The sequence below is a fragment of the Sorghum bicolor genome, chromosome 1 (assembly GCF_000003195.3).
Source record: "Sorghum bicolor cultivar BTx623 chromosome 1, Sorghum_bicolor_NCBIv3, whole genome shotgun sequence".
NCBI classification, from domain to species: domain Eukaryota; kingdom Viridiplantae; phylum Streptophyta; class Magnoliopsida; order Poales; family Poaceae; genus Sorghum; species Sorghum bicolor.
The window spans coordinates 31146935-31158890 of record NC_012870.2 but is presented as its reverse complement, the minus strand read 5'-3'; positions in this window follow the sequence as shown (position 1 = coordinate 31158890).

Genomic DNA, 11956 nt, shown 5'->3' with positions numbered 1-11956 from the left:
GGGTCATGCTTCTAAAAGGTTGCTATAATTAAATATAGTGCAGAAAAATCTATGAGAATTAAAACTTATTGAAATGATACTGGAAAATATTTTTGTGCCTCCACAATAATTAATAAATATGGGTTGTTACACACCATAAATATTATTTATATGGGGCTTTTCATTATTATAATAATGCTATGAATAAATATGACTAATGGAAGAATTAAATATGAGAGAATTAATGATGCGGATAAATACCGATTTACCTCCCGGCGAGGGTTTGGGATTTTTTAGGTCCCCCAAGCTGGACCTCCAAATCTTTTAATCTTCTGTATTACCTTCCTCCAGAGATGGTGTCTCCAGTGGTTCTTCTTCATGAACTTCCTTCACTGTAGAGTCTCTCTCTGGTCTGGGCTTAAATGTGAAGTGTTCTTCTTTTCCGTTTATGTTGAACTTGATTTCTCCCTTCCCGACATCAATGTGGGCATTGGCAGTGCTCAGAAATGGCCTTCCAATGATGATGGATACTTTTGAGTCAGGACTCATGTCCAGTACCACGAAGTCTACCGGCACAAGGAAATCTCTGATCTTGACTGGAATGTTTTCGGCGATGCCCAACGGGTGTCGAACTGATTGATCTGCTAGTTGTAGGCACATTGATGTTGGTTCTAGGGTCGTATGCTCAAGCTTCTCGTAGACTGATGCTGGCATCACACTGACACTTGCTCCGAGATCACAAAGTGCATTGTTGAAGTGTTGGTTTCCGTTCGAGCAATGAATAGTGGGGCATCCTAGATCCTTCTTCTTCTTCCTTGGTGGTATATTGAGGATGGCTGCACTATATTCTTCTGTCTGCTTGATAACCTCAGTGGTGGGCAGTGGTCTCTTCTTGTTAAGAATATCTCTGATGTACTTTGCATATGTGGGTACCTGTATGGCATCAAGCAGAGGTATGTTGACATATAATTTCTGAATGACCTCTACAAACTTACCAAACTGCTCATCCGACTGCAGTCCTCTGTTTCTTCTAGGAAATGGCAAATAGTTGGTGTCGTAAAAATCTTTCCTCATTTCTCCAGTTCTTTGTGGTTGTAGCAGATCTTCTGCTTCAACTAGGCTTTCTTCTTCTATCACTGCTGGTTGCACTGGTGCTGATGTTCTTTGTTTCTCTTTTGGGTATGGGGGATCCCTGGTGGCTTTGCCTCCTCTAGTAGTTATGTTCTTTACCTACTCCATGTTAGGGCAACAGGTAGTGCAGCAACTAGCTTTATTAATTTAAGCTCTACCCTTTTATTAAGAGTGTTTTGCTCATCAAAGGCAGTTAATAGAAAATCCATTTTATTGTGTATATCTTTTAGAGATGATTCATTTGTGTCTAGCCTTTGTTTAACTTCATTAGTTTTTGTTTGTTGAGCAATTATCTCTTTTAATGAAAGTTGCTTGAAAGTATTACCTGAATTCATACCTTTGGTATTGGGTTGACTCAAGGTAGGTTGATATTTGTATGCTGTCTCAATGGCCCTTTGATCTTCTTTGAACTTGGCCCTCTGGTCAATGCAATGGAGCAAATTTTCCATCTTGGTTGATAATGCTTTTACTTCTTCTGGTATTTCTTCAGTTTGATGACATTGTTGAGCTTCATCTTGGAACCAGCTTTGATTTTCTGCTATCTTATCCAAAAGTATCTCTGCTTTTCCAATTGTAAGCTCCAAGAATGATCCTTTAGCAAATGCATCTAGGCACTCACGAGCCTTCTGAGTTAATCCATGGTAGAAGGTCTGCATAAGTAACCATGTGGCCATTCCATGGTGAGGACAATCTGATATGTATCCTTGAAAAGGCTCCCATGCTTTTGAAATGGTTTCTGTCTTCTGCTGTTGGAAACTGACAATATTTCCTCTTAAGGCAGTTGTTTTGCCTATAGGGAAAAACTTTGATAGAAAGGTATCTGACAAGTTCGTCCAGTTGTTGATGTTATCTTGATGAGTGTAAAACCACTTCCTTGCTTTCCCTTCTAGTGAGAATGGAAAGAGGCAAAGCAGTATGACGTCTTTGTCGACTCCATTGATGTGGATTGTGCTTCCAATTTATAAGAAATTCTGCAAGTGTGCACTAGCATCTTCATGTGCCTTTCCACTGAATTGTGTAGCTTGTACCAAATTGATGAGGCTTGACTTGAGCTCGAACTCGGGTGCTTCTTCTTCTACTGCAAATCTTGGACCAGTTGGAATGTTCTCAAGACTTGGGGCAGAGAATTCTTGCAAGGTCTTTTGTGCCATAGCTTCAGCAATTGGTAGCAAGCTTCTTCTTTCTTTCTTGATTGCTTTGGTTCTGATGATGAAGAGTTGAATGTACCCAAAGTCAATCCTGATATACCCTGTATAAAAATATAAACATAGAAAAACAACAAGGTGAACCTGCCAAAGCAGAGGTGCCTTGTTATGATTTCTCAATTAGTAGCTGTTTTGTGCAATTATTTCTCTATAGTCTAGTCTAATATTTTATATGAATAACCTTGACTGATTTCCTGACTTTCCTTACCGTTCCTATGTGTTTCCCTTTTGATTTCCCTGGCAACGGCGCCAGAAATGCTTGTTGACACTAGCTAACACCACTTAGATACTAGGTTGTCATCCCTAGCATGGTGCCAGCGTGTACAAAGGTATTTATAAATGTGGAGGCTCTCTAGAAAATAATCTATTCTATCCGCAAGCGCACAGATAAAACACCTCATTGTAGCATTTCACCAGGAAAGTATTCCAGGTATCGTTATTTATAATTTTGCTTAAGAGAACAAGGGTGAAATTAAGATAAGGATTAAATCTATCAAGGCATAGACTAGAGATAATCTTACAAGAACATGATTACTAATGAGAAACTCGTCACACAGTCACTTACTTTAGTAGGGGGTAAGCCATAATAATAATGATAATAAAATATAAGCTCATGGGTAAATAACATAGCAATTCGAAAATAGACTACTCCTCATATATGTAAGGTGACGTCGGATTAGCTAGAGAATGGATTCTAAGTTATCTACTATCTACTAAGTGACAATCTACTCTAGTTATCTACAAGATCATATATAGTATAAAAGACTCTTCATTCATGTATAAGGAACATTGCTAAAGTAATCAGAGCATCGCAAGACATACTCCGCAATACAAATTCTGCCAGTCCTATCAAAGGAGGGTGGACTATATAAGAATCAACGAAGCTGTCACTATCACAAACTACCACACAACCCGGCCAATAGGATACATTTGCAGGTAAATAATATCTAAGCTCCACGCCTACATATGATCTACCACTTAACTCCCACGTGTCAAGAGCTAAGCGCTTTGCAAACTTATACATAAACTCATTATCAATCATAACTATATCAAATATAGAACTAGAACAAACTAAGAGCATAATAAATAGAGACATAATGTAATTAGAACAAAGTATTAGAGAAAGATATGAAATAATGCCAATCTTTATTAACGAAGATCCGAATCCAGAGTGTAGTGCTCTACTTCTCTAATTCCTATCTAATCAATCCTCTAAACTTGAAGGATTAGGGAGTAGCTAATTCTAATTCTCTGTGGGAGAGATGTCTAAACCCTAACTTTGATGGCTAGCTCTGATAATGATTTCTCCTCTCTCCCCCTGGGGTGGAGAGGCCTTATATAGTCCTTTCAAGTGAATTTGGGCCGTCGGATCAAACCGACATTGATCGCACGGTTTTCCTTGATCCTTTAGGTCGGTGGAGCATGATCCAAGAGTTTGGTCCAGATTGGCCCCGAGGCCAGGGCGGGCGCCCAAGGGGGGAGGGCGGGCGCCCTGCCCCCGAGCCCGTCCGGTCTCCCGTTCATTCCCGTGGCTTCTGGACTCTTCTAGATTAAGGAAAATTGCGCGGCACGTAATTATCTCGTTGTAAACATGACATGTGGGCCTTCTCTCCATATTTTCTAATAACCCCCTGCAGAAATAGATAAGCACCAAAGCTCGTAGAATTCTGTCAGATAAAACCCTAATTCTAGATGTTTGGTGCATATTGATCCTTTTTCATGTTTAGTTGATGGTTAAATTTAGTATTTAAGGACCGTCAACATAGATCTCGTTGAGTTGATCTTGATATAGGTCAGCGTTGGAGGGGAAACCACTTCGCCGACATAAATTGATGGTTTCCCAAGGACAAGCTTAGTGTGCTAAAATAAGCACTGATCAGATCGTAACATGAGCTTTTAATTATTTGCAACATTACCTTGTGTATTGAGCATATAAGGATAATTGTAAAAAATTCCTTCAGGTATTCTTGTCACTAACCTTTCTAGGATTGGAGCAAGAATATCGGATGAATGACAAGCACATGGTATGTCCAACCAATCATCATACAACATTGAATTAAATTCATCCAAACTTGAATTTTGCAAAATTCAAGCTTGGGGGAGTACTTTACATAAAAACATCCTTTGCCATGTTGCTATGTTGGTTGTCCCTACCTTTGAGACATGCTCAATTTGTTAAATACTAATCACACTACTTCATCTCTACTTGAGTAGATCTCTATAAATGCTCTCATGCTACCTTTATTTGCTTTAGTATATGTCTAGGTTTGGAGTACTTTCATTTATCTCTTAATTAAGCATGGTGCTTAGTTTAGGAATGATGATCTTACTTCCAAGGGATTTGAAATTAAGCATGGTGCTTAGGTTAAAATGCCCTCCTAAATCAAATTAGACATGGTGTCTAGGTTGACTTTTGAGCTGATAGTATGTTATAGTAGATATTGGATATTTTGTTGGACTAACCCCTGCAGGAAAACTTTCAATATCGACCTGGGAAGTCCTGAGATAAACTCACATTGGAGACAAAGAGAGAGACACATGAAGGTTAACAATTTACACAAGGAACGCATAGCTCACAAGAGATGATCCATGGAGGGTGCCACAAACACGATGCACAACCGCTAAGAAAGGAAAGCTCCCACAAGGCGATATTGTACCATCACTCTTCAAGTAAGGTAACATCTTAAAGTACTTGACTATCACTTTTATAAGATTCTCCTTGGTTCTGGTGTTCACATGAATAAAAGAGACAAACATGTATGATTTACAACTCTAGATTAACCAACCCAATCGATTCAATATGTTTAGTCCTTCCACCTTTGTGATCCCACACTCCTAATCATATGAGCTAAAATGTTGCACACGCAATCTTTGGAAGATATATATAAAAAAACATAAGTATAGATAGATTATCTTTTCATTAGGTTGAGCGATCTGATCTGACAAATGTTTTCAATACTACACTCATGATCTTATTATCCATCAACTTTGTCTTGCTCACTATGCTTAAGGTTAGAGAAGAACAAATACACTTTTGGTTCTGTTGGTGTCTTCCACCAACAGGGCCCATGAACTTGATCTCTGCCTTGTCTCTATGAGCAGGTACGCTTCGAGCAAAATATGAAGGAGTTTTACAACTCCCAGACTCCACCAAGTGAAGAACCTGGATCTACGAGCACAAACACACTAGAGATACTGGACACTCAGGCAATCACTGCCCTGAGATGCTTGAGGACGTAAACTACATCAACAACAACTACTACTACTACAACCATCCTCAACAAAATCAAGGTTGGAATCAACAGAGGCCTAACTACTCAGGTAATTATCAAGGTAATAATTATTACAACAACAACAACAATAATAATAATAATAATAATAATAATAATAATAATAATAATAATAATAATAATAATAATAATAATAATAATAATAATAATAATAATAATAATAATAATAATAATAATAATTTTCAACCCTAAACCCTAAGCCCCATGTGAGTATGCTCATGGCATAAAACCCATAAGTACATTCACTGTGGTGGCGTAAAACTAAAATAAATATATTCCTGTCCTATAAAAAAGAAAATATAAAAATAAGATTGTGATCCTACTAAAGAGAGTAACATTTATTGAGGAGGCTCAACACGATAAAGGCTAGATACTTATGCTAACACTTAACTAGTTCCACAAAGCTTTGGTGCTATTTGAGTTCCACAGAATTCAAGGATCAAAGAAGACTAACAAACGAAGGACATCCTAAATCGCTGTCAGGGTGCTGCCGACATTCAAATACACATCCGCCACCTGCTAGCTATATTAGACTATGAACCGTACATTTACTTTTTACTGCTTATGAGCATTGAGTGTGGTCCAGCTGTGTAGACCCTTAGTAGCTTGTCATGTGGTTAAAATCAAGATTCACTTGAACGTTCACTCATACATGCTGCTTCTACTCCGGAAGTACGCATCCACATACATCCACTCATTTCCATATCCAGATTCACCCAAAATTATTCTACTCTTATCTAGGAGAGAATAACCAAAAACATTATCCTATCCCTGTTATTCCCCGTGAAATAAATGCTCGAGATATTTTGGTAACTACCACTTGCTATATTATTCCAGGAGGGTGAGTGCTCTGAAAAAAAGTGAATACGAGGAAATAAAAAGGGGCAAGTGCCCGAAACCTCGAAAAAAGAGAAAAAGTGAGACGAGAGGTAAAAATGGACAAGTGTCCGACAGTAGAATTAGGGGTACAAGATACCCACCTGAGAGAAAATAAAAATAAAATATGGAGCATCTCATTCCCCTCAAAAGTCTCAAGTGCAAGGAAGGTATGTACCCACTCAAAAGAGCAAAAGTAGAATTAGACTTTCACCATTATTTTCACCATTATCACCATTCATTCGCCACACATGCACATCTTGATTTAACTTATTGACTTGTTCTTCTGGATCCATGGTTTGACAATGCAATAAATGTCTTGTAAGTATGTATTAGCTGTCTCCCACCTATGAGTTCCAGATATCAAAACCTTATTAGAGTAGGGTGAGAGAGAAGGCAATGCCACTATGCCTCATACAAAAAATACCACATACTTTGAGAGAAGGCATACACTATTACTGCCTTGGTAAGGATCCAGAAATACCACAAAAGAGAGACTAGAGAGAGTCATACAAGGAATCTCTGAGTTTTATTCGAAAATCTGCAAAAACTCCAGAGCTATAGTTAATCGAAGAACAAGAGACATGTCGCTTGACTAGACAGTTCTATCTTTTAACTGCTCAAGACACAAGTGACGGTTGCAAGCTCCATGGTGGAAGGTAAAATGAGTAAGTTTAAATCTTAACAGTTTACCCTAACCCAGAGATGAGATCTTGAGTCCATCTTTGCTCAGGGACGAGCAAAGGTTAAGCTTGGGGGAGCTTGTTGACGGTCCTTAATGCTCACTGTTGACGGTCCTTAAGTATCAAATTTAACTATCAAATAAACAAAGAAAAGGATCCAAATGAAATCAACATCGAGACTTAGGGTTTTATCTAACAGAATTCCACGAGTTTTGGTGTTTGTCTATTTCTGTAGGGGGTTATCAGGAAATAAGGAAGAAAGGCCCACACGTCGGGATTACATAGAGATATCAACGTGCTGCGCAATTATATTACATCTAGAAGACTCCAGAAGCCACGAGACCGAAGCGGAGGCGAAACGGGGCCAGAGACAGGGCGCCCGCCCTGTCCTACTGGGCGCCCGCCCACCCCCTGTAGCCAATCACGCTCAATCTCGCGGATTATGCTCCACCGACCTAAAGGATCAAGAATAACCGTTCAATCAATGTCGGTTTGATCCGACGGCCCAGGTTCACTTGAGGGGACTATAAAACCAGACCCCCTGGCCCCTGGAGGAGGCACCCCTTGATCATTATTCATTATTCATAGACAGAGCAAAAGCTAGGGTTTAGAGATGAGAGCTCTCCTCTCTTCTCTAAACTAGAGTAGATCTAGATAGTAGCGAGATGGAGAGCGAAGGAGGATTAGAGGAGAGGCCGGCCTGTCGGTTCTTCCTCCGGTTGTACTTCGCCATGATCAAGCTCTAATCAAGCTTGCTCATGGGATGACTCTGGTAATCTACTTCTAATTCATTATGCAATTACTAATCATGTATGTTCTGGTTCACAACTCTTTTGAGTACTTCTAATCTATAGGACCCTATAGGTTAGAGTTGTAGTATAGGTGTAAGCGTGGTGCTTAGACCTAGATTACTTGTGGATATCCCCTGACTAGCTGGATCGTGTGGTAGGCCGCGTAGGTGACAGTTACGTTGGTCCCCTGTAGTCCACCTCTCGTTAGCAGGACGGGTAGGGTTTATCGGCCTATGGATAAGCATCCTTTGTGGTGTACTCTTATCACGTGGTTCGTCCCAGACATAGACATACCCCTTTGAAGTAGAGAAACCATAGTTATCCTCTCTATTCTGCTACCATCGCCCATATACTAGAATTGCTCTACTCTCTATTCCCATATTATCACTCACTGTTATCTTACCTTTAATATTGTTCTTATTCGATTCTACCATCTTTCCTATTTACACTTATTTACTTATCTTGGTTAAGTTAGAGCGTAGATCAGTTCTCCCGTTTCCCCGTGGATACAATAAAACCTTTAACCGGGTAAAAGCTTCAACGGTATCCGTGCGCTTGCAGATTATCTGTGTGCGTATAAATACCATAGTACACTCTAGTGCCATGCTGGGGATGACAACCTAGTATTCAAGTGGTGTTAGCAAGTGTCAACACTCACATTTCACCGTCAACTAATCATGGAAAAGGACCGATATGCAACCAACATCCAAAATTAGGGTTTCATCTGACAGAATTTCATGAGTTTTGGTGTTTGTCTATTTCTACAGGGGGTTATCAGGAAATACGGAGGAAAGGCCCACACGTCAGGTTTACATAGAGATATTAACATGTGCGGCAATTTTCTATCATCTAGATGACTCCAGAAGCCACGGGAATGAATGGGAGGCCGAGCGGGCCTAGGGGTAGGGCGCTCGCCCCCCTTGGGCGCCCACCCAGCTACAGGAGCCAATCAGGCTCTGCCTCGCGGATCATGCTCCACCGACCTTTGGGATTAAGGAAAACCGTGCGATTAAGGTCGGTTTGATCCGACGGCCCACATTCATTTGAGGGGGCTATATAAGCAAGGCCTCATCAGCCTCTAGAGGCATACCTCTTCTACAGAATCAAAGCTAGGGTTTCAATTATTCATCCAAGTAGAGAGGATCCCTCTAGTTCATCTAGTTCTAGTTCATCTAGTTCTAGTTCTAGTTAGTTCTAGTTGTAATCTAGAAAATAGGGAGAGAGAAGACGAGAGCGGAGGAGGAGCCAGATCTGTCAGATCTACCTCAACATCGTACTTTTGCAGCGACTGGTTCATTCTTCATCGTTCTCCAAGTTCTTCAATTCATAATTTCTGAGTTCTTTAATTACTTTTATTTACATTCAAGTTATTTATTGGATTCCCGCTTGCATCAAGTGCTCTAGTCTTTGAAACGCTAGAGTAGTAATTAATAGATTGGACGTGGTGTTTAGTCTTGCAATTACCTAGAATTGCACCCAATCCTGCGGATTGTTGTGGTAGCCCTAGGGTAGTGATAGCCCTAACGGTCGACGTATTCCACCTCGTTCGGATCGGTGTTTGTAGGACCGTAGTCAGAGCTTCCTAGCCCCCTTCTCATCTCTTTCTGTGGTTAGTGTTCTGATGTCCCGAAATAAATAATCTTTGAAGTAATTCTTGATTCTTAGATCAACTAGAGAACTCTCAGGAAACTTCCTCTCTTCCCACCAAAAATAATTATATAGTTATCCTTGGGCGATCTTGAATCTTAATTAGTACACTCACATTCCTTGTGGAAAATCGATACTCTGGAATACTCCCAGGTGAAAGCTACATCGGTATCCGTGCGCTTGTGGATTTTTCTGTTTGCGTTTAAAATACCCAACAGTGCGATGCTTGGAGAAGCGTTGAGTGTACTCGCGGAGGGATTCTCCAGGCTTCTGCTTGCATTTGCTAAGATCCCACGAGTTTCTAAGGCGGACGTATGTTCCCTTGAAGTTTCCCTCAAACACCCTGACTAGGTCGGCCCAGTCATGGATTTGGTTGGGGGGAAGTTCTTTGAGCCATCTACGGGTAGTGTCGGAGAGCAAGCGCTAGCTGTCGGATGATGGCTCGATCATCTCTGCAAACTCCGCTTAGCTGGCATGCGAGCCGAAAATCTACCAGCCATAGCTCTAGATTGGTCTCACTGTTGTATTTGGTGATGCTCATCGGAGGGCAAAGGGGTTGGGTAACAGAGTGTAGTTGATCGCCCGGCTAAAGACTCGAGGCCCCGGTGGTTTGGAAGCCCTCAGGTCTTCATCGCTGTCATAGCACCCGCCACGGCATCCCCGTGCTTCCGTCGATGGTGCTCATTGATGTCATGGCGCACGTCACGTGGCTCCCGGTTGTCGATGATGCGGTCTCAGATCAGTGCTGCCTTCTTGCCTCGAGGGGGAGTGGTGGACGGAAACCTCCCTCTCTTGGCGTGCCAGCTCGACGTGCCATTCCAAAGCTGCTCCTCGACGCCTAGAGGTTTAACTCTTGGCTTGTTGTGCCACCATGATGTGGAGCAAACCTTGAACCTCAGCCCATATGTGGCGTGCTTAGGGATTCAAGGGTTCAGGCATGTTGCGCAAGAGCATTATTACCGCCACAATGTTCTGTCCCGCCTGAGGGAAATGGTTGACAAGGCGTACTGGTTCACCATCCTCGATGATTGTTGATGGGAAATAAGACCCAGTTCTATATTCAAGCCCGTCAATAGTCCTCGATTGAAGGAAGATAAGCATCACATGAACATATTTATCACTAATAAAGTTCCACTTGTACTCTTAGCTTGTTCAATGCAGGGAAGAAGGAAATGAGCCCTGTGGGCCCCATAACCTCGGTCGGCCGACCATGGTTTGGGCCCACCAGGGGCTCCCCTCCATGGCATGAGCCATGACATACTCCGAGGAGTCAATCTCAACCCTTGGATCCAAGTGTGCTTGCCCTCAATGGTTCAAACACTTAGCACATGGATCCTTGGGCCCACATGAAAGCAAGCAAGTGTGCAACGAGACTCAACGTTGGACAACACTTCACATGGCAAGTGGGGACACCACCAGGAGGCCAGTGGTGGGCCAGGGGCCCCAAAGGTTGGTCAGCTGACCGACCAATTGGGTCATACCACCTGGCCCAGCCTCCCACCGACCTAAGGACCTTCTAGAAGGTCAGTGGGACCCACTGTCATCCAGATGGCAGGTCGGCCGACCTACATGTGGGCCCCATCTTGAGTCGGTTCACTCCCACCATCGTCCCCATGATGAACATGTGATGGAAATCCCCAACCATTGATCATATGGCGGTTCCAAGGTTGGTTTATCCAATGGTGCAAGCTGGAGGTCACGCGGATTGCTGACGTGGCAGTGGAGTAGCCCCTACTCCACCTCCTGCTATAAATACCCCCTATAGGCCTTTATCATAGCATCTCACACTTCAAGATCCACTTGTTACAATGTAGGGTAGTGGTGTTATTCTAGTGTGGGAGTTAGAGTTGAGTCGAGCGAAGCTCGGAGTCTTCGGAGTCATCTTCTGGAGAGTTTGGTATTTCTCTTTACATTTTCTCTTGTAAGACTTTGAGTATTTAATATATTTAATTTTCCTTTACTTTTCTAAGTATTTACTTTCAGTATTTACTTAGTGCAATATTCTATTGTAGTGTCCTAGTCTGTCTTGTAGTAGTTATATACTAGCTAAGTTAGTCTTAAGTGCTTGGGTTGTTTTCTCTGTCGGTAACACGGTGCTTGGACTAGATCGTATACTTAGTCTGAGTAGTAGGAGTTAGCATAAGCGTGGTGCTTAGACTAAAGCCTGCCCTTGAATACCACCGTATCAAACGTGATTGCGGGCGGTGGCAAAGTGTGACAGGCCTCTGCTTCCTAGTAGGTTCTATTCACATCGGGTACGGTCTATAGGCGCCCATAAGAAACGAGTCTGCTTGGATAGGAGTTTCATCCTCCTATTGCAGTCGACTTCCAACAAACAAGCAGTTTGTCGGTGT